Source organism: Sciurus vulgaris (assembly GCF_902686455.1).
Source record: "Sciurus vulgaris genome assembly, chromosome: 15".
NCBI lineage: Eukaryota > Metazoa > Chordata > Mammalia > Rodentia > Sciuridae > Sciurus > Sciurus vulgaris.
The window spans coordinates 12,874,010-12,893,260 of record NC_136476.1 but is presented as its reverse complement, the minus strand read 5'-3'; the positions used below and the strand labels follow the sequence as shown (position 1 = coordinate 12,893,260).

General features: G+C 39.1%; 1 long non-coding RNA gene across 1 annotated transcript in view; it reads left to right on the top strand.

Moving 5' to 3' along the window:
• LOC306644828 overlaps positions 1 to 19,251 on the top strand; it is a 101,888-nt gene that overhangs the window by 67,679 nt on the left and 14,958 nt on the right. The window lies entirely within an intron of this gene.

Sequence of the window (19,251 nt, the reverse complement as noted above, 5' to 3'; positions counted from 1 at the left end):
CAATAAGGACATTAATCCATTTTTGAGGACACAGCCCTCATAGCCTAATCACTTCTTAAAGCTTTTACCACTTCCCACCCCTGCCTTGTTTTGTTTTCAGTTTTGTTTTGAGACAGGGTCTTACTATGTTGCCCAAGCTGGTCTCAAACTCATGATCCTACTGCCTCAGCCTCAAAGTCCTGCCTCTTAATGCCACCTTCATATTGGCAATTAAGCATGAGTTTTGAAGGGTACATTCAAACCATAGCAATTGTCTGGTCCCGGGGTCCACGCCCATAATACCAGGCTGAAGGTCACGAGTTCAAGGCCAGCCAAGGCAATTTAGAAATACCCTGTCTCAAAATAAAATTTTAGCAAAGGGCTGGGATGTAGGTCAATTGGACAGTACCCCTAAATTGAATCCCTGGTACGGGAAACAAACAAACTATGGCAATTACCTAAAGGTAGAACTGATTCTGGACAGGTAAACAGACAATCTTTGGCATACTGGGGGAATAACAACATGAGCAAGGTGAAAAGGAAGGCCAAGTTCAGTCTGATGATGATTCATATGAAGAAATAGGAGAAAACATATTTCAGTAATTCAGGTGGTATAAAATTATTAGGAACTTTAAAATTCAGACAGAAGAGTATAGATGAGTCATTAAGCAATGGAGATTCACTTTAGACTCTGAACCATTACAGTGCTTCGATGAATATAGTATTATAAAACAATGAATCAGATAAAAGCCAGGGGATAAAGTGTTATCAGGAAGCCCAGATGAGAAGATAGTTTGAATAATCCTGAAATGGCAGGATAATGGTTTGTGCTAGATGGTGATAATAAAGGGAAAGATTGAGGTTGAAATCCAGATAATATTTTTAAAGGAAAGATACACTTAAATGTAAGAGATGAATGAAGGGAAGAATGAAAAGGCATACCAAATGTTGTAGCTCGAATTACAAAAGTATTACCATGGAAATTTATGAAGATAGTGGTTTCTCCTCCCAGCGCTTCCTGTCCCCCAAGTCTGTCCTCTTATCCTGTTTGATATCTATCATGTCTCTAACACACTGGATGAAGACTCCAGGGATTTTAAATACTGAAAGTTATGGTGTCCCAATTCTACCACCATCTGTGATTCCAAATGTAATTATCAAATGCTCAAATATGCATGAGGAAGTTCAACAGCCATGATTTGTGACTTGATGCTTTTTTAACAATTGAAATATGATGTTTTACAATTGTTCCAATTAGGAATTTACTTGCTGATACTTTAATTCCTGCTTAATCTATGTAATCCAGCACAATTTGGCAATAATTATATATTAAAATGGTTAATTACATATTAACAATTAATTATATATTAAATAATTAATATATTATACAATTAATTATATATTAAAATAATATTTTTCACTCACAGGTTGGAAATATGTATTTTAACATTGTTCAAGTTCTGTTTTTATTTTAAGGCAGCTTTTAAAATTTTTTATTTTTAATTTCCAGTTGTTAAAAAATAAAAGTACAGCTATCTGATCTTAGTGATTAGAACCTTATAAGCAGAAGAGAGAAAATAAGACAAGATTAAAAAGAACAGAGGGCAGGGCAGCCATAGACCTCTCCAGGCGGCCCTGCCCCCCTCTAGCTGCAGGCTTTTTCCACAGGGCGATCCAGGATGGTGGACTACACGGTGACTGCATCTCCAGTCGCTCCAGAACCCAGGATTCAAGAAGGGGAGGCATTGAGAGACTCGGACTAAAATAGAGCCTCGGGGTGAGTCTCCCCCACCCAGTGAAGCAGTCTCTGCCGGGTGGCAGGCCCAGATTCAGGTGGCTTATTAGAGTAAGGCAGGGCAGCTAGAGTCTGCCCCAGGCAGCCCTGAGCACTCCGGCAGTGGGCTCCTCCCACAAGGCCACATTCTCCAGCTTCTCGGAGCAGGCCCCCCAGTGAGAGCCTTTCTGCACAGAACCAGTTCCAAGTCCCTGAGCCAGCACATGGCGAGATCCGGACTGCCCACAGGTTGCTTCAGAGACTGGGACAGGGCAGCCAGGGACTTCCCCAAGCAGCCCGGCTCCCTCCAGCGGGAAGCGCCTTTCTAGGCTAGCTTCTCATAGCAGACCGCCCAGTGAGCCTTTCTACACAGAGCCAGCCACAAGTCCCCAAGCCAGCGGAGACCTCTAACCCGCAAGCAGCCTCTGGGACCAGGGCAGGGCAGCCAGAGACCTCTCCAGGTCTCTCTCCCTGGAACCAGTAGTGGGCTAGGGGCAGCTTTCTTTGGAAGCACTGCATTTTCAAGTTACTCCAAGACTTCAGGCTACTGAAGGCTGAGAGGTGATACACTGGAAATCTACAGGGACACTATAAGCCAGTAGAGGAAATCTGCAATATCTCAGAGTCCCAGTGACCTCTGACCAATATGAGAAAACAAGGGAAGAAAATGTCCCAAACAAACCTAGATACTATATCAATAAAACCCAATGACAGCACAGCAGAAGAAATGTCAGAAAGGGAGTTCAGAATGTACATAATTAAAACAATCAGGGAAGCAAATGAGGAGATGAAAGAGCAAATGCAGGCATTGAAGGAGGAGATGAAAGAGCAAATGCAGGCATTAAATGATCGCACCAATCAACAGTTAAAAGAGGAAATACGGGAAGCAAGAGATCATTTCAATAAAGAGTTAGAGATACTGAAAAAAAGAAACAAACAGAAATCCTTGAAATGAAGGAAACAATAAACCAAGTTAAAAACTCCATAGAAAGCATAACCAATAGGATAGAACACCTGGAAGACAGAACCTCAGATGTTGAAGACAAAATATTTAATCCTTAAAACAAAGTTGACCAAACAGAAAAGACTATAAGAAATCATGAACAGAATCTACAAGAATTATGGGATATCATGAAGAGGCCAAATTTAAGAATTATTGGGATTGAGGAAGGCTTAGAGAAACAAACCAAAGGAATGAACAATCTATTCAATGAAATAATATCAGAAAATTTCCCAAATCTGAAGAATGAAATGGAAAACCAAGTACAAGAGGCTTATAGGACTCCAAATACACAAAATTACAACAGACCCACACCAAGGCACATTATTATGAAAATACCTAACATACAAAATAAAGACAGAATTTTAAAGGCCGCGAGAGAAAAGAAACAAATTTCATTCAGGGGGAAACGAATAAGAATATCAGCAGATTTTTCAATCCAGACCCTAAAAGCTAGAAGGGCCTGGAACAACATTTACCAAGCCCTGAAAGAAAATGGATGCCAACCAAGAATCTTATACCCAGCAAAACTTACTTTCAGATTTGACGATGAAATAAGATCCTTCCATGATAAACAAAAGCTAAAGGATTTTACTAAAAGAAAGCCGGCATTACAGAACATTCTCAGCAAAATATTCCATGAGGAAGAGATGAAAAACAATGATGCAAATCAGCAATGGGAGGAACGAGCCTAAAGGAATAGCCAAATAAAGGAGAAACCAAATCATGTCAAAAAACAAAAATGAGTCAAATGACTGGGAATACAAATCATATCACAATCATAACACTGAATGTTAATGGCCTGAACTCATCAATCAAAAGACATAGACTGGCAGATTGGAGTAAAAAGAAAAATCCAACAATATGTTGCCTGCAAGAGACTCATCTCATAGAAAGAGATACCCATAGACTAAAGGTGAAAGGATGGGAAAAAAACATACCATGCACACGGACACTGCAAAAAAGCTGGAGTATCCATCCTCATTTCAGATAATGTGGACTTCAAGCCAAAACTAGTCAGAAGGGATAAGGAAGGACAATACATACTGCTTAAGGGAAGCATAAATCAGCAAGACATAACAATCATAAATATCTATGCCCCGAACATTGGCTCATCCATGTACGTCAAACAAATCATTCTCAATTCCAGAAATCAAATAGACCACAACACAATAATACTAGGCGATTTCAACACACCTCTCTCACCGCTGGATAGATCGTCCAAACAAAAATTGAATAAGGAAACCATAGACCTCAATAACACAATCAACAATTTAGACTTAACCGACTTATAGAGAATATACCATCCAACAAAGAACTAATACACTTTCTTCTCAGCAGCACATGGATCCTTCTCTAAAATAGACCATGTTTTATGCCACAAAGCTACTGTTAGCAAATACAAGAAGATAGAGATACTACCTTGTACTCTTATCAGATCATAATGGATTGAAATTAGAAATAAATGACAGAATAAAAAACAGAAACTGCTCCAATACCTGGAGATTAAATAATACACTATTATATGATGAATGGATAACAGAAGACATCAGGAGGGAAATTAAAAAATTCTTAGAAGTAAATGAGAACAAAGACACATCATATCAAAATCTCTGGGACACTATGAAAGCAGTACTTAGAGGAAGATTTATTTCATGGGGTACATTCAAAAAAAGAAGTAAAAATCAACAAATAAACGACTTAACACTATAGCTCAAAGTCCTAGAAAAAGAAGAGCAGACCAACACCAAAAGTAGTAGAAGACAGGAAATAGTTAAAATCAGAGCCAAAATCAACGAAACTGAAACAAAAGAAACAATTGGAAAAATTAACAAAATAAACAGTTGGTTCTTTGAAAAAATAAACAAAATTGATAAACCCTGAGCCACACTAACAAAGAGAAAGAGGGAGAAAACTCAAATTACTAAAATTCGGAATGAACAAGGAAATATCACAACAGACACGAGTGAAATACAAAACATAATTAGAAGCTATTTTGAAAATCTATACTCCAACAAAACAGAAAACCTCGAAGACATCAACAAGTTTCTAGAGACATATGAATTACCTAAACTGAACAAGGAGGACATACACAACTTAAATAAATCAATTTCAAGCAATGAAATAGAAGAGGTCATCAAAAGCCTACCAACAAAGAAAAGTCTGGGACCAGATGGGTTCTCAGCCGAGTTCTACAAAACCTTTAAAGAAGAGCTCATTCCAATACTTCTCAAAGTATTCCATAAAATAGAAGAGGAGGGAACCCTCCCAAACTCATTCTATGAAGCCAATATCACCCTGATACCTAAACCAGACAGACATACTTCGAGGAAAGAAAATTTCAGACCAATATCCTTAATGAACATTAACGCAAAAATTCTCAACAAAATTTTAGCAAATCGCATACAAAAATATATTAAAAAGATAGTGCACCATGATCAAGTGGGTTTTATCCCAGGGATGCAAGGTTGGTTCAACATCCGGAAATCAATAAATGTCATTCACCATATCAACAGACTAAAAGTTAAGAATCACATGATTATTTCAATAGATGCAGAAAAAGCATTCGATACAATGCAGCATCCCTTCATGCTCAAAACACTAGAAACAATTGGGGTAGTGGGAACATTCCTGAACATTGTAAAGGCCATCTACTAAGCCCATGGCCAATATCATTCTAAATGGTGAAAAACTGAAAGCATTCCCCCTAAAAACTGGAACAAGGCAGGGATGCCCTCTTTCACCACTTCTATTCAACATCGTTCTTTAGACTCTAGCCACAGCAATTAGACAAACCAAAGAAATTAAAGGGATATGAATTGGAAAAGAAGAACTTAAACTATCCCTGTTCGCTGATGACATGATTATATATTTAGAGGAACCAGGAAATTCCACCAGAAAACTCTTAGAACTCATAAGTGAATTCAGTAAAGTAGCAGGATACAAGATCAATGCTCATAAATCCAGTGCATTTTTACACATAAGTGATGAATCTTCAGAAAGAGAAATTAGGAAAACTACCCCATTCACAATAACATCGAAAAAAATAAAATACTTGGGAATCAATCTCACAAAAGAGGTGAAAGACCTCTACAATGAGAACTAGAGAACACTAAAGAAAGAAATTAATGAAAACCTTAGACGATGGAAAGATCTCCCATGTTCTTGGGTAGGCAGAATTAATATTGTCAAAATGGCCATACTACCAAAAGTGCTATACAGATTCAATGCAATTCCAATTAAAATCCCAATGATGTACCTTACAGAAATAGAGCAAGCAATTATGAAATTCATCTGGAAGAATAAGAAACCCAAAATAGCTAAAGCAATCCTCAGTAGAAAGAGCGAAGCAGGGGGTATCGCAATACCAGATCTTCAACTCTATTACAAAGCAATAGTAACAAAAACGGCATGTTATTGGTACCAAAATAGACAGGTAGATCAATTGTACAGAATAGAGGACATAGACACAAACCCAAATAAATACAATTTTCTCATACTAGACAAAGGTTCCAAAAATATGCAATGGAGAAAAGATAGCCTCTTCAACAAATGGTGCTGGGAAAACTGGAAAACCATATACAACAGAATGAAATTAAACCCCTATCTCTCACCCTGCACAAAACTCAACTCAAAATGTATCAAGGTCCTCGGAATCAGACCAGAGACCCTGCATCTTATAGAAGAAAAAGTAGGTCCAAACCTTCAACTTGTTGGCTTAGGATCAGACTTCCTTAACAGGACTCCCATAGCACAAGAAATAAAAGCAAGAATCAACAACTGGGATAGATTCAAAATAAAAAGCTTTCTCTCAGCAAAGGAAACTATCAGTAATATGAAGAGAGAGCCTACAGAGTGGGAGAATATCTTTGCCACTCATACTTCAGATAGAGCGCTAATTTCCAGAATCTATATAGAACTCAAAAAACTCTACACCAAGAATACAAATAATCCAATCAACTAATGGGCTAAGGAAATGGACACTTCACAGAAGAAGATGTACAAGCAATCAACAGATACATGAAAAAATGTTCAACATCTCTAGTAATAAGAGAAATGCAAATCAAAACTACCCTAAGATTTCATCTCACCCCAATTAGAATGGCGATTATCAAGAATACAAGCAACAATAGGTGTTGGCGAGGATGTGGGGAAAAAGGTACACTCATACATTGCTGGTGGTGTTGCAAATTAGTGCAGCCACTCTGGAAAGCAGTATGGAGATTCCTCAGAAAGCTTGGAATGGAACCACCATTTGACCCAGCTATCCCACTCCTTGGCCTATACTCACAGGACTTAAAATCAGCATACTACAGAGATACAGCCACATCAATGTTCATAGCTGCTCAATTCACCATAGCCAGAGTGTGGAACCAACCTAGATGTCCTTCAGTTGATGAATGGATAAAGAAATTGTGGCATATATATATACAATGGGATATTACTCTGGCATGAAGAATGATAAAATTATGGCATTTGCAGGCAAATGGATGAAATTGGAGAATATCATGCTAAGTGAGATAAGCCAATCTCAAAAAACTAAAGGACGAATGATCTTGCTGATAAGCGGATGATGACATATAATGGGGGGTGGGAGGGGTTAGCGTTAGGGTTAGGGTTAGGTTTAGGGTTAGGGATAAGGAGGGTGGTAAGAATGGAGGAAGGAAGGATGGTATAGAGGGAAAAGGGGTGGGAGGGGTGGGGGGGAAGGGAAAAAATAACAATGAATCAAACAACATTGCCCTATGTAAATTTATGATTTTTAATAATTAAAAAAAACATAAGTGAAGACATGGGAATATTACTAACATTAGCCCTCAGGCAAAGAGATTCATCTTTCCTTTCCAGCTTCCTTTCTCTGGATACTAGATTAGGATGGATTTTTCCTCACTTTAGGAAACTGGAGAGATTGAATGATTTGATTCATAGAATATCTAGAATGTGGGAATGAGCAAAGAAGCAAAGTCTAAAATGAAAAAAGAAAGCTGAGCACCAGCTCAAAATTTCTGCTGATTACTGGATTAAATGTAACATGCAATTAGAGCAAGAGCTAAGAAACTAAAATAAGCCAACAGTTGTCCTTGAACATCTTATCACTGATTTTCCACTGGTACAGATTTTAAACTTTTTATCAAGAGCTTTAAATAATAATACCTAGCATTGGATCACTGTGAATACTATGCCAGATTACCACATTAAGTGTAAAGCATTTGCATGAGTTAAAAATTTAAGCTCCGCAGCAACTTTAGAAAGTAAGTTTATCATTATTTCTGTTTTGCAGACAGTGACTCAGCCTCAGGATAGATAACATGCCTTAGATCGCACAGCTGGATTTGATTCTGCTCTGTGTGATGGACACCCAAGCTCTGGTTTTCATTGCTACATTATAGTTTTTTTCCCTAATAAATAACCACTGAAATTTCTATTAACAGAGTAATAATGTTCCAATTTGAAAACCAGGATTTTTATTGCTGAAGAAGAAGGGGCAGATGGAAACTGGGAGCCTTCTCTGCTACATCAATGAATCGGCACAATTTTTTCTCTGGTGCTGAAACAGATAAATCAGTTTCCCCAGCTGAGTACCAGATAAAAGTAACTGGCTAATTTGCGACCCCAGGGGGGTGGGAGGGCGGCAAGAATGGAGGAAGGAGGGACTCTGTAGAGGGAAAAGAGGGGTGGGAGAGGTGGGGGGGAGGAAAAAAATAACAGAATGAATCAAACACCATTACCCTATGTAAATGTATGATTACACAAATGGTATGCCTCTACTTCATGTACAAACAAAGAAATAAGATGTACCCCATTTGTTTACAATAAAAATAAATTTTAAAAAAAGTAACTGGCTTGTGTTTAGGCACTATATATCAAAAGTGTCAAACATCATTTAGCACCAAGGAATACTCATAGGATATATATATGTATCGGGGAGCTGATGGGAGGTCTCATAAATTCACACCTCACCCCATGGTACCTGGCAAGCACAATTCTGACTTCTCTCTCATCTTGCTTCCTGCCCTCTCTTTCCACTAAGTTTATACAGTTGATTAGAATTCCACTCAATGGCATGTACTTTCCTTTTTCCTTTTTCCAGCCACCTTTCAAAATAATTCCAGACTTCAGGAAAATTGGAAGAGCAACACACAGTTTTCCCTACTCTTTACCTACCATCCTTTAATGCCACCATCTTTAGTATAATCATAGTACAATGATTGAAACTACAAAACTGACACAATAGCATGGGCTAAACTACAGACTTTGTTACATTTCACCATTTGTCTCACTAATGACTTTCTGCTGCCTTGGAATCTAACTCAGGATCTGGAACTGCATTTAGCTGTCATGTCTCTTTAGTCATCTCCAGTCAGAGATAATTTCCCAATCTGAATTTTTTTTTTTTTTTTTTTGTGAGTTGACCCTTTGGAAGAGTACTGACTATGTTTAATAGGATGTCTCTAATTTGGGTTTATCTGATGTTTTCTCATGGTGAGATCGAGGATGTGCATTTTTAGCATCCGTACAGAAATGGCATGCTCTTCCCAGTGTGCGTAGAAGATACATAAGGGCAACGGCATGGTGTTGATCAAGGGAGTGACATGAGGCATTTATAGTTAGTAAAGATAACTCTGTCAGCTATGTGCAAACTGAACTGGAGAGAGGATCATCACTGAAGTCACATGGTAAGAAGAGGCTGTGGTAGATGACTAGGGGTATTAACAGGGGTTTCTGAACAAAGGTTGCAAGGACAGGGGTGAAAGTCTGCATATGAGATTTCTGAGGCAAAGTAAATGGGATTTGGGAGCAGTTTCCATGCGTGGTGTGAAGAGAGAGGAAATGAAGATAATTATGAAGGTATGAGGTAGATGGAGAAAAAGATGCTCAGCCATTCACATACACTTTTCATTTTTTTGGTACTTGATTTTTTTTTTTTTTTTTTTTTTTTTTTTTTTGGTGATTGCTCCCAGGGACACTACCGCTGAGCTACACCCAAGTCCTTTTTATTTTGAGGTAGGGACTCTCTGAGTTGCCCAGGCTGAACTCAAACAAGATCCTCCTGCCTCAGGCTTCTGAGTTGGTGGACTATAAACATGCATCGTGGTGTTTAACTCTTTCTTCTGTCTCTGTCTCTCTTTTTGTGGGGTGGGGGATTGAACTTAGGGCCTTGCTCATGCTAGGCAAGTGTTCTAACACTGAGCTACATCCTCAGCCCCCTTCCTTTGCTCTTGTTACCAAGTTTCGGCTTTGGAGATTCAGTATCTTTGAACTACCTAATAGTGAGGACCAGCATCTCATTTATTACCCTTGCTTTCTCTGGGTAAAAGGAAACTTTCATATACACTGGAAAAAAATATTCATTGAAGAGTGCATGAAATAATATGTCCTAGTTGGAATGGGGGTGGTTTGGCAGTAGACTGTGGTGCGAGCAGTTCCAAATTGTTTCTTATTTCATGTAAGTCATCTCTGATCTTAACCCAGAATGGTGAAATCGAGATGGAACTCCAAGAGCAAAGTAGTGAAATTAATCTTTCCTGCTTATGTCTCTTGAGATAGGAGAGAAAAATATCTCTTGAATTTCTCAATTGTTGGAAAAAACTACTTGAGCTTCCATTGCCCTAAGAGCTGGTCCTAACTCTCCTAATGAGTCCTGGAAGGGAAGGATATTTAATTAATTTGAAGTCAGTACAGTATAATTACATGGTAAATTACATTCCAAAATAAAACAGGCTTTTAAGGGGACTGTATATCATAATCATCTGTAGAAATTTTAAACAATACAGATGGCCATGACCCCTCCCAAGTGATTCTGATACAGTAGATATGTCATTTGGAATTTCTATGGGAGTGGCAGAGAAGCAACAATTTGGAGTGGTCTATGTATTAGTTACCCAATGCCGTATAACAAATTACACAAACCTTGGCAATTAAAGCACAGTCATCTTGCTGAGCATGGTGGTGAACACCTATCATCCTAACAACTGAGGAGGCTGAGGCAGGAGTGTTGCAAATTTGAGGTCAGCCTCAGCAAGTTAGCCAAGACTAAACAAAATAAAATAAAATAAAGGGCTGGGGGATGCTATTCAGTGTAGAGTGGTTCAATCTGCATTGCAAATAAGTAAATAAATAAATAGGAAGCATCTTGCAGTTTCTGGGAACCAGGATTTGGGGAGTGACTAAGCTGATGATTCTGTCTCAAGGTCTCTCACGAATGTAAAACCAAGGGAAACCAAGGTGTGACCTGTGCTCCAGTCATAGAGGGCTTGACTGGGACCTCCAAAATGATTCAGGCTCTTGGCTGGCAAGCTGGTGCTGGCTTCTAATAGGTGGCCTACTATTTTGTTATATGGCTTTTTGCACAGGACAGTTTGAGTGTTCTCAGGATAAGCTGGACGATTTTCTCTAGAGTGAACAATCCACAAAAGAAACCAAGAGCTTCTTGATACAATTTTATGGCTGGGATTAAGGTGTTCTTGCAGATGGTTTTCACAGGTTGGATGATCCACCAATGCAACAGCTGAGGACCATCCTTTTATAGTGTTCTAGGTCAAAGAGAAAATATACTGTTTACCACATCCACTCATTTTTATAAGGTAAAAATAATTAAAATGAGTATCCAGGGAAGCTTTGAAGGGAAAAATAATAATTTAAAAAACCCCTAAGGGTTATAGGTGACTCACCTTTAACTATGGTGACAGGCTTAGATCTGTCTAATAACCTTTCAATGTCTTTAATATTTGCAGAGCCCTTTAAGAGTTTCTCAGATGATTTCATAACACATTATTTGATCTTAAGAACAGTTTTAGTTTTGTAGGATGGAGTCAAGACGGTTGGGATTGAAAGATGGAGCTAATAATAGTGAACACCCACCAGGTGCCACGCATTTGACTGGATGCTGTATATCAACTCTTTTAATCAAATGCCATAAAGTAGAAATGAATAAGTCCAATTCTTTGAGAAGCTTAGCTTCTTTAGGCATGGGGAGATTAAATGACATGCCTGTGGTTAAGTATCCTGGGTGGAATGAGAACTTGGGGTTTCTTACAGTACCATGCACTTCCTACTTGTCTGCTTCACTTTTCATCATGACCAATCATTACTGCTGCTTCTTCTGCACCTTCACAGGCTCCATCCTTGACTTATGTTGTTTTTTTGGAGCTGGGCATTGGACCTGGGGCGTGCTTTACTAGTCCTTTTTATTTTTTGATATAGGGTCTTGCTAAGTTCTCCAGGCTGGGCTCAAAATAGTGATCCTCCTGCCTCAGCCTCCTGAGTTGCTGGGGTTGTAGGAGTGTGCCACCACATTCGGTGATTTACTCTTCCTCTTCTAACAACACAGGACTCCCCAAAAGATAGAGGACACTTCAAGTTCAGGTCCAGATTTGTTATAGCCTAAATGTATATTTTCTTTCCTTTTACTTATTTATTTTGGTGCCTCCTTGCAAGTCTATTAGAAAGGAAAAAAGAAAATAGAAAGTATATTGGATTGAGGGATCATGCTCACCATTTATTTATTTAAAAACTTCTTTTTAAAGTTATACATGATAGTAGAATCCATTCTGACACAATTACACAAGTATGGAATACATCTTGTCTAATTCAGACCTTGTTACCTCTCCTTCCCCTTCATTCTCCCCACTTCCCATTCCCTTTCCCTATTGATCTTTCTGCCATTTACCCATTATTGCTTCTTTTTTTTTTTTTTTTTTTTTGTGGTGCTGGGAATCGAACCCAGGGCCTTGTGCTTAAGGCAAGCATTCTACCGACTGAGCTATCTTCCCAGCCCCCATTATTGCTTCTTAAAATTAATTTGTTGTGGGTGTACACGGTGGTGAGATTCACTGTGGTGTATTCATATACGTACATAGGAAAGCTATGTCAGTTCATTCCACTGTCTTTCCTTTTCCCATGCCCCTCCCTTCCCTTCATTCCCCTTTGTCCACAATTCATACTGAAATAAACCGAATAAGTCTGGCTCAAACGATGACTAGTGGCCTTAAGTAACATCTTGCTGCCTCACTTTCCTTTGTTGTCAAGTGAAGTCATAGTTAAGGTTGACCTAATTTTCAGGAATGTGTTAGGAAAGTTGGCATGAAAGAAGCAAAGCACATTGTGTTCAAATATATATACATATATTTGAGTGAGAAAAATGATTTTCAGCCTGAATATATCTTCTCTATTACTAATGCCTCAAGTTTTCTAATCACTCTTAAAACTTACACAAATATGCCTTAATCAGAATGGAATCTAGGTTTCTAACTGCAAGATACAACATGACTTCTGCATGCTGTTTGTGATTTTCTAAAAGAAAGATAATGATATGCTGGACACTAGCCAATATAGATGTCAATTTTCCCACCAAATGGCACCTGTGATATTAGAATAAACTGAGCATAGAAAATTCCAAAGTTCGAGGGCTTCTATGGTTGGTTCTTGGATTTTGAACTATGAAGGTCCTTCATAGTATATAAAGTGGGTCACAGAGTTTGGGACTAGCCTCATAATACAGTATGGCATGGTGGCTACTACTTGAACTATGAGGACTTGAGTTCCAAACCTGTTCCAATATATGTAAACAATGTGACACTGACACTTAACCACTCAAAGTCTCATAATTATACGGTTGTTATGAGGATTCAATAGGGTAATGTAGAGTTTTGTCAAAATTACTTTTCAAAACATTAAAAATACAACCCATACAAATATAGAGTAAGCATGTATCAGAGATTCTTTTGACATTTCATGAGGGAACTGGCAAGATGGCCAGGCTGGTTCAGAGAGAACTGGAGATAGTAAAGTATTTGTGGTGGCTGCAAAGAAAAAAGTGAATAAGATTAATTTGATACAAAACTGGTTAATGTCTAGATAGAGTAATAAAATTGGCTCTTATTTTTTCTAATAGAAAAATTTTTATCTCTACAAAGTAAATTTAATTAGCATTGCCATCAGCAGTTCTAAAATGAGGGTGATTTTTGTCTTCAATGGATATTTGGCAGTGTCTGAAGACATTTTTAGTTGTCACAACTGGAGGGGGTGCTAATGGCATCTATTGATTAGAGAACAGGGATGGTACTAAATATTCTTGAATGTACAGGACAGCCACCCACAACAATAATCTACCCTCAAATGTCAGTAGTGCTGAGGTGTCTACAGTTAGTTTCTACAAGTTAACGTCTACCCTTGTAAGATTTACAATATTCTAATCTAGAGAAAATACCAAGTCAAACAAAGGTACAGACTCCTAGAGTATTAGATAACATGGGTGAGAAGGCTGAAATGTGTTCATATAACCCCAAAAGGACACACAGAACCCCCTTTTGCCTATTTCCACATTTTAGAAAAACTTCTTAGCAGCTTTAGATATAGTCCCTATCATAAGGTAGGTGTTTAATAAAGGCTGGTTATCATTATAAACTTGCAGGCCCCTAGGTATAAGTCCACATTCCCATAAAATCATCCCAGCACTGGACTTTGAGCCATGTTAATGTTCTTTTACATTACAGCAGCAGCACTGTTGGAAATTATGTTTCTGTTGTCTTCGTGGTCACTTTGAGGTTTTAAGGAAGTTCTTCTGTATAACCTTCAGACTAACAGATGGTAGATCGTGTTTAAAAAGGTGAGTCATGTTTAAGAATTAGCCTGAAGTGCTAGACTCAAAAAGCCAACACTCTTTTTCTGGCTAAGAGACAGTTCCGTGAAACTGAATCCAAGATGTCCTTAGGAAACCCACATGTACAAAAAGGTATGGTAAACTGAAATCACAGGACTGTAGTCTTATTGCTATTTGCAATGCTGGGGATGGAACCCAGGACTCTCTACCACTGACCTACATCCCCAGCCCTTCTTTGATTTTTATCTTGAAACATGTCTGGCCAAGTATCCCAGGTTGGCCTTGAACTTGTGATCCTCCTGCTTGTGATCCTCCTTGTGATCCAAGGTGCTGAGATTAACATGTGTACACTCTTGCACCTGCCTAGAATTATATGAATTCTTTGTATAAAGTAAATACAATTTAAAAAACTCAAATAAGTAATTGTATTTATATAAATTCAGTAATGAGCAGATAATAAAATAAATAAATGTCTAACATTTTTAATATACTTATGTAAGTATATGTATAATGGATAAAATATAAACACATAAATGATTTAACAATTAGTTGTTATATAAATAAAAAAATAAACAAAGCCATGGCTAGTAAGAAGTAAAGAAAACTATAGAAGGCATAAAAGAAACTGCCTCATCCTCCAAGGCTAAGAAGAATGATCACCCAGGATCTTCCCCTTTGCCTGCCTTGCTCTGCAATAAGGAGAGCCAGGCTTCATTGGAGAGGGCACTGCCATGGCCTGCCAAATGGTGGGTAAGCAGCTCTGGTGCCATGCTGGCAAAATGTATGCAATCCATTATCTGGAATTTTGGGAAAATCTACCCTCTTAGGGTGCCATGGAAAAGTGCTCAGGGGAGGTGTCTCTCAGGAGGCACTCCACTACAGTTGCTAGTCTGGCGGGTGGGGGGCTGTGACTTACCACACACCCTAGGAGTTAAAACCTGGAGAAGTTATGCTTGCTACAAGTGACTGGCAAGAACCAAAAAGCCTGTCTTCCGTGCCCTCTACCATCAAAGCTTAACATGCCACTTGGCAAAGGAAAAGTATTTTCAGGGCCCAGATTCATTTTCATGAATGAGGGCTGGGGCTAGCTCAGTTGGTAGAGTGCTTCCCTTGCAAGCACAAGGCCCTGGGTTCAATCCCCAACACCACAAAAAACAAAAACAACAACAATAAAAAGACATTTTCATGAATGAGGGAAGATTTGGAATTAAAAGTCAATAAAATCAACAACTAACATAAAAGATGATTTTGCCCTAACTTTAGGGGCTATAACAACTAATTTTTGGCTTTTAGTGTCCACATAACAGTCCAGTGTGAACTCTTCTAGATCTGCAAGATGCCATTTGTCCACTAGAAAGCAGGAATTCTCAAAGGTGGTGCCTAAGCCATCAATACCAACATCACCTGAAATGTGCTAGAAATGCCAATTCTAACACATTATCCCAAACCTACTGAATCAGGAACCCTGGGGTTTGGGATTCCCAAAATATGTTTTTTTGGGGGGGTTGCTATGAATTGAACCCAGGTATGCTTAACCACTGAGTCACATCCCCAACCCTTTTTATTTTCGAGTCAGGATTTCGTGAAAGTGCTGAGGGCCATGTTAAATTGCCAGGGCTGACTCTGAACTTGTGATCCTCCTATCTCAGCCTCCTGAGTGTTAAGGTACGCAACTTAACAGACTGATCGCCACTGAGAAGTCCAAATTTGAGAGTCTTTATTAAACCGGTCGGCTGACTGTCTCACACAATGCCCCCAAAAATGGCTATTGGGAGAACAGCCCTGACCATAGGGTTGCAGGGTTTCTTATACCAAAAATCACATTAATCATAAGTGTCTGTTGCTATGATTTGAAATTCCAAACTAACATTATGAGATCATCAACAGAGAGAGAAGTAGGTCACAATGACCCTTACCTAGGTACAAACTAATGGTTACTAACATCCACACAATCACCATTCACATGGTACACTGTTTAGGAGCAATAGGAATCAAAAGAGAGCAATTCTTACTACATAGGGGTTGCCATCGTATATTATTAAACATGTCACACCAAGTAACTGATGATGGGCACAGAGGAGGGGTGTTCCCATGGAAGAAGCTTATTTCCTACATAACATGGAGTCTCAGAGCAAAATGGAGTCTGTTTAGTCATTTCCCTTACAGTCTGGCCTATAACATTCTCACGGAGCCAGATCTGTCAGCTGGATTATAGCCATGTGCCACCATACCTTGTGCAATCTATGTTTTAACAAGCCTTCTAAGTAATTTTGATACACACTAAGCTTTGGGAACCACTGCTATAAGCATGAAGTTCCAGGAACTTGCTGTACAAGCTTGGAGAAGAATGAACAGGGATTTTTTCTTCATAAAAGTTTTAGTCTCTATTTTTAATCTCTTTCTTTTTGCGTCTGGGGATTGAACTCAAGTGTTCTTAACCAGAGCCACATCCCCAGCCCCCTTTTAAAAAAAATTATTTGCTTTGAGATAGGTTCCTGCTTAGTTGCTTAGGGACTCATTAAGTTGCCGAGGCTGGCTTTGAACTTGCCATTCTCCTATCTCACCTGGGATTAGAGGTGTGCATCACTGTGCCCAGCATCTATATTTTTAATCCTTAAGAAGGTAACTATTTTCTCTAGCATTTGGAAATGCAGCATATTTTGTCTATACCCCTGTACTGATGACATGCTTCTGGGCATGAACACATAAGATATGTTTACTTTGGTAAGACTTTTGGGGGTGGTACTGGGGATTGAACCGAGGGGCACTTTGCCACTGAGCCAAATCCCCAGCTCTTTTAATTTGTGAGACAGGGTCTAAGTTGCTTAGAGCCCCTGTAGGGTGCTGAGGCTGGCCTTGAATTTGTGGCAGGATGCCTCAACTTCCTGAGTCACTGGGATTACAGGTGTGCACTGCGATGACTGGCCTTGCTATCTTTTCTTTCTTTTAACAAAAGCTTATTCTTCCATTACAACAGACTCCAACACACACTTCGTTCTTGCTCTAGGGGGCAAAAGATGTTATAGCAGGGATCCTGGTGCTAAAATGGAAATCAATGTTCCCCATCTCAGGCACTAATGCTTGTTTTTTGCCAGATTTCTTAATTTCACCTGTGGTCAGTGGGCTCTTCCCTGTGACCTTTGCTTTTAGCTCCTTGAGTTCATTCTGCTTCTGTTTCAGATTGGAAGTCTTACTTTCCTCACCCATCTCCTAGGTCTGCTTCTTGGGCTGTTTCAGGGGCTTCTTGAAACCTTTGTGACCACATGTGGGGCCTGTGGCCCCAACCTCAGACTTTGCTCCTAAGCCCAAGATATTTTGTTTTTTATGTTCTCTTATTTGCTGGTCATACTACCCTGATCAGGGCCCCAAAGCTGCTATTGCAATTCCCCTTTATTCGTGTGTGTACACAGATGTGGAAGAGTAATGCCAATCCTCTTTCTGTAGCCTTACTTTTTCCTAACTCTCCACCAGTGATGGAGCCTTGATAGAACAGCTAGAGTCACAAAACTAAGGTCAGCACAGCCTGTGTCCTGGAGCTCGCAGCAGCTCCCCAGTGTTCCTTCCTCACAGTTAACCTCATGAGTTGGCTTGCGTCCCTAAGCTCCAAAAAGCCAGAACAGAAAATTTCATTTTTCCCTGACTCATCTCTTGCCTTTTGGGGCTCCTTCATTTGTTCTCTTAAAAGGGAAGGAATGGGAGATGACGTATCGTAGCAGTCCATGGCTGTGTGGTGTTGGAGTTGTGGCCTGGCCCTGAGCCTACTCTAGCTAGCTGCACAGTGTTGGACAGGTCAGCACTCTAGTTTCAGTCTCCATACCGAGAAACGGCACTGGAACAGCTGATATTGCTCCAATTTTATAGTTCCATGTAGTATCACAAGCTTATCCTTAAATGGCAAACTGGTGGGCAGACTGTGCACTTGAATCTCAACTTTAATCATAATAATCTATGTGTCTTTTAATCTCTTCCTATGTTTAATACTAAGCACAATAAAACCTCCCCACAGTAAATTCATCCTAAAGGGATTGAAGTTCTTTATGAACAGATAGGGAAGTCTTCAGCAGATTTGTTCCTTGTCAAATTTTGGCTGTATTTTTCTACATTCAATGTCACCATTAACTTCTTTGATAAGGAGTAGCTGTATGTGAAACAGCAAATACAGAAATGAAGCACAAGAATTCTATTTCATATTCCTGATTTATTTCTCACTAACAGCAATAAGAAGGTATCTATGTCTTTCCAAAGTGCTTCTATTTTTAAATATCCTTCCCTGCAAGACAGACCTTCTCTGGCCTATTATTTTCACAAGCTCAAATAGGGAGAAAAGTAAAATGTAATGATTCTCCGTCAGCAGGGTCAGGCCCTGTAGGGTAGAGGGGAGAAGAGGTCATTTCAGAAATTCTTAGAAATGAAGTTGGAATAATCACATATATGCTTTTATCCTAAAAACAACAACAAAACTATTATCTTAATAATAGAGGGCTGGGGATATAGCTCAGTTGGTAGAGTGCATGCCTTGCAAGCACAAGGCCCTAGGTTCAATCCCCAGCACCGCAAAAATAAATAAATAAATAAAATAAAAATCACAACAACCAAAGTTATAAATTCATGGCCAGGGAGGGTATGCAGAAAAAAGTTGTGGCAGACACTTGGGTAGCTTTCCTATTTCCTCTTTTCTTATTAAAAAAAAAAAAAAAAAAAAGAAAACCCTTGATTTTGTCCTGTGACAACATTCCAAGGCAATGAATGCACCACTCCTGGTCTGAACGTATCCTGACATCCTCTTACCAGCCTCCCAATGGGCAGTAACAGGTGATGATATGGCCCAGTTCTGGGAAATAAGGGTAGAGAGATAATCAGAAGTTAGCTCAGAGAAAGCCTTGGTGTCATATTAAG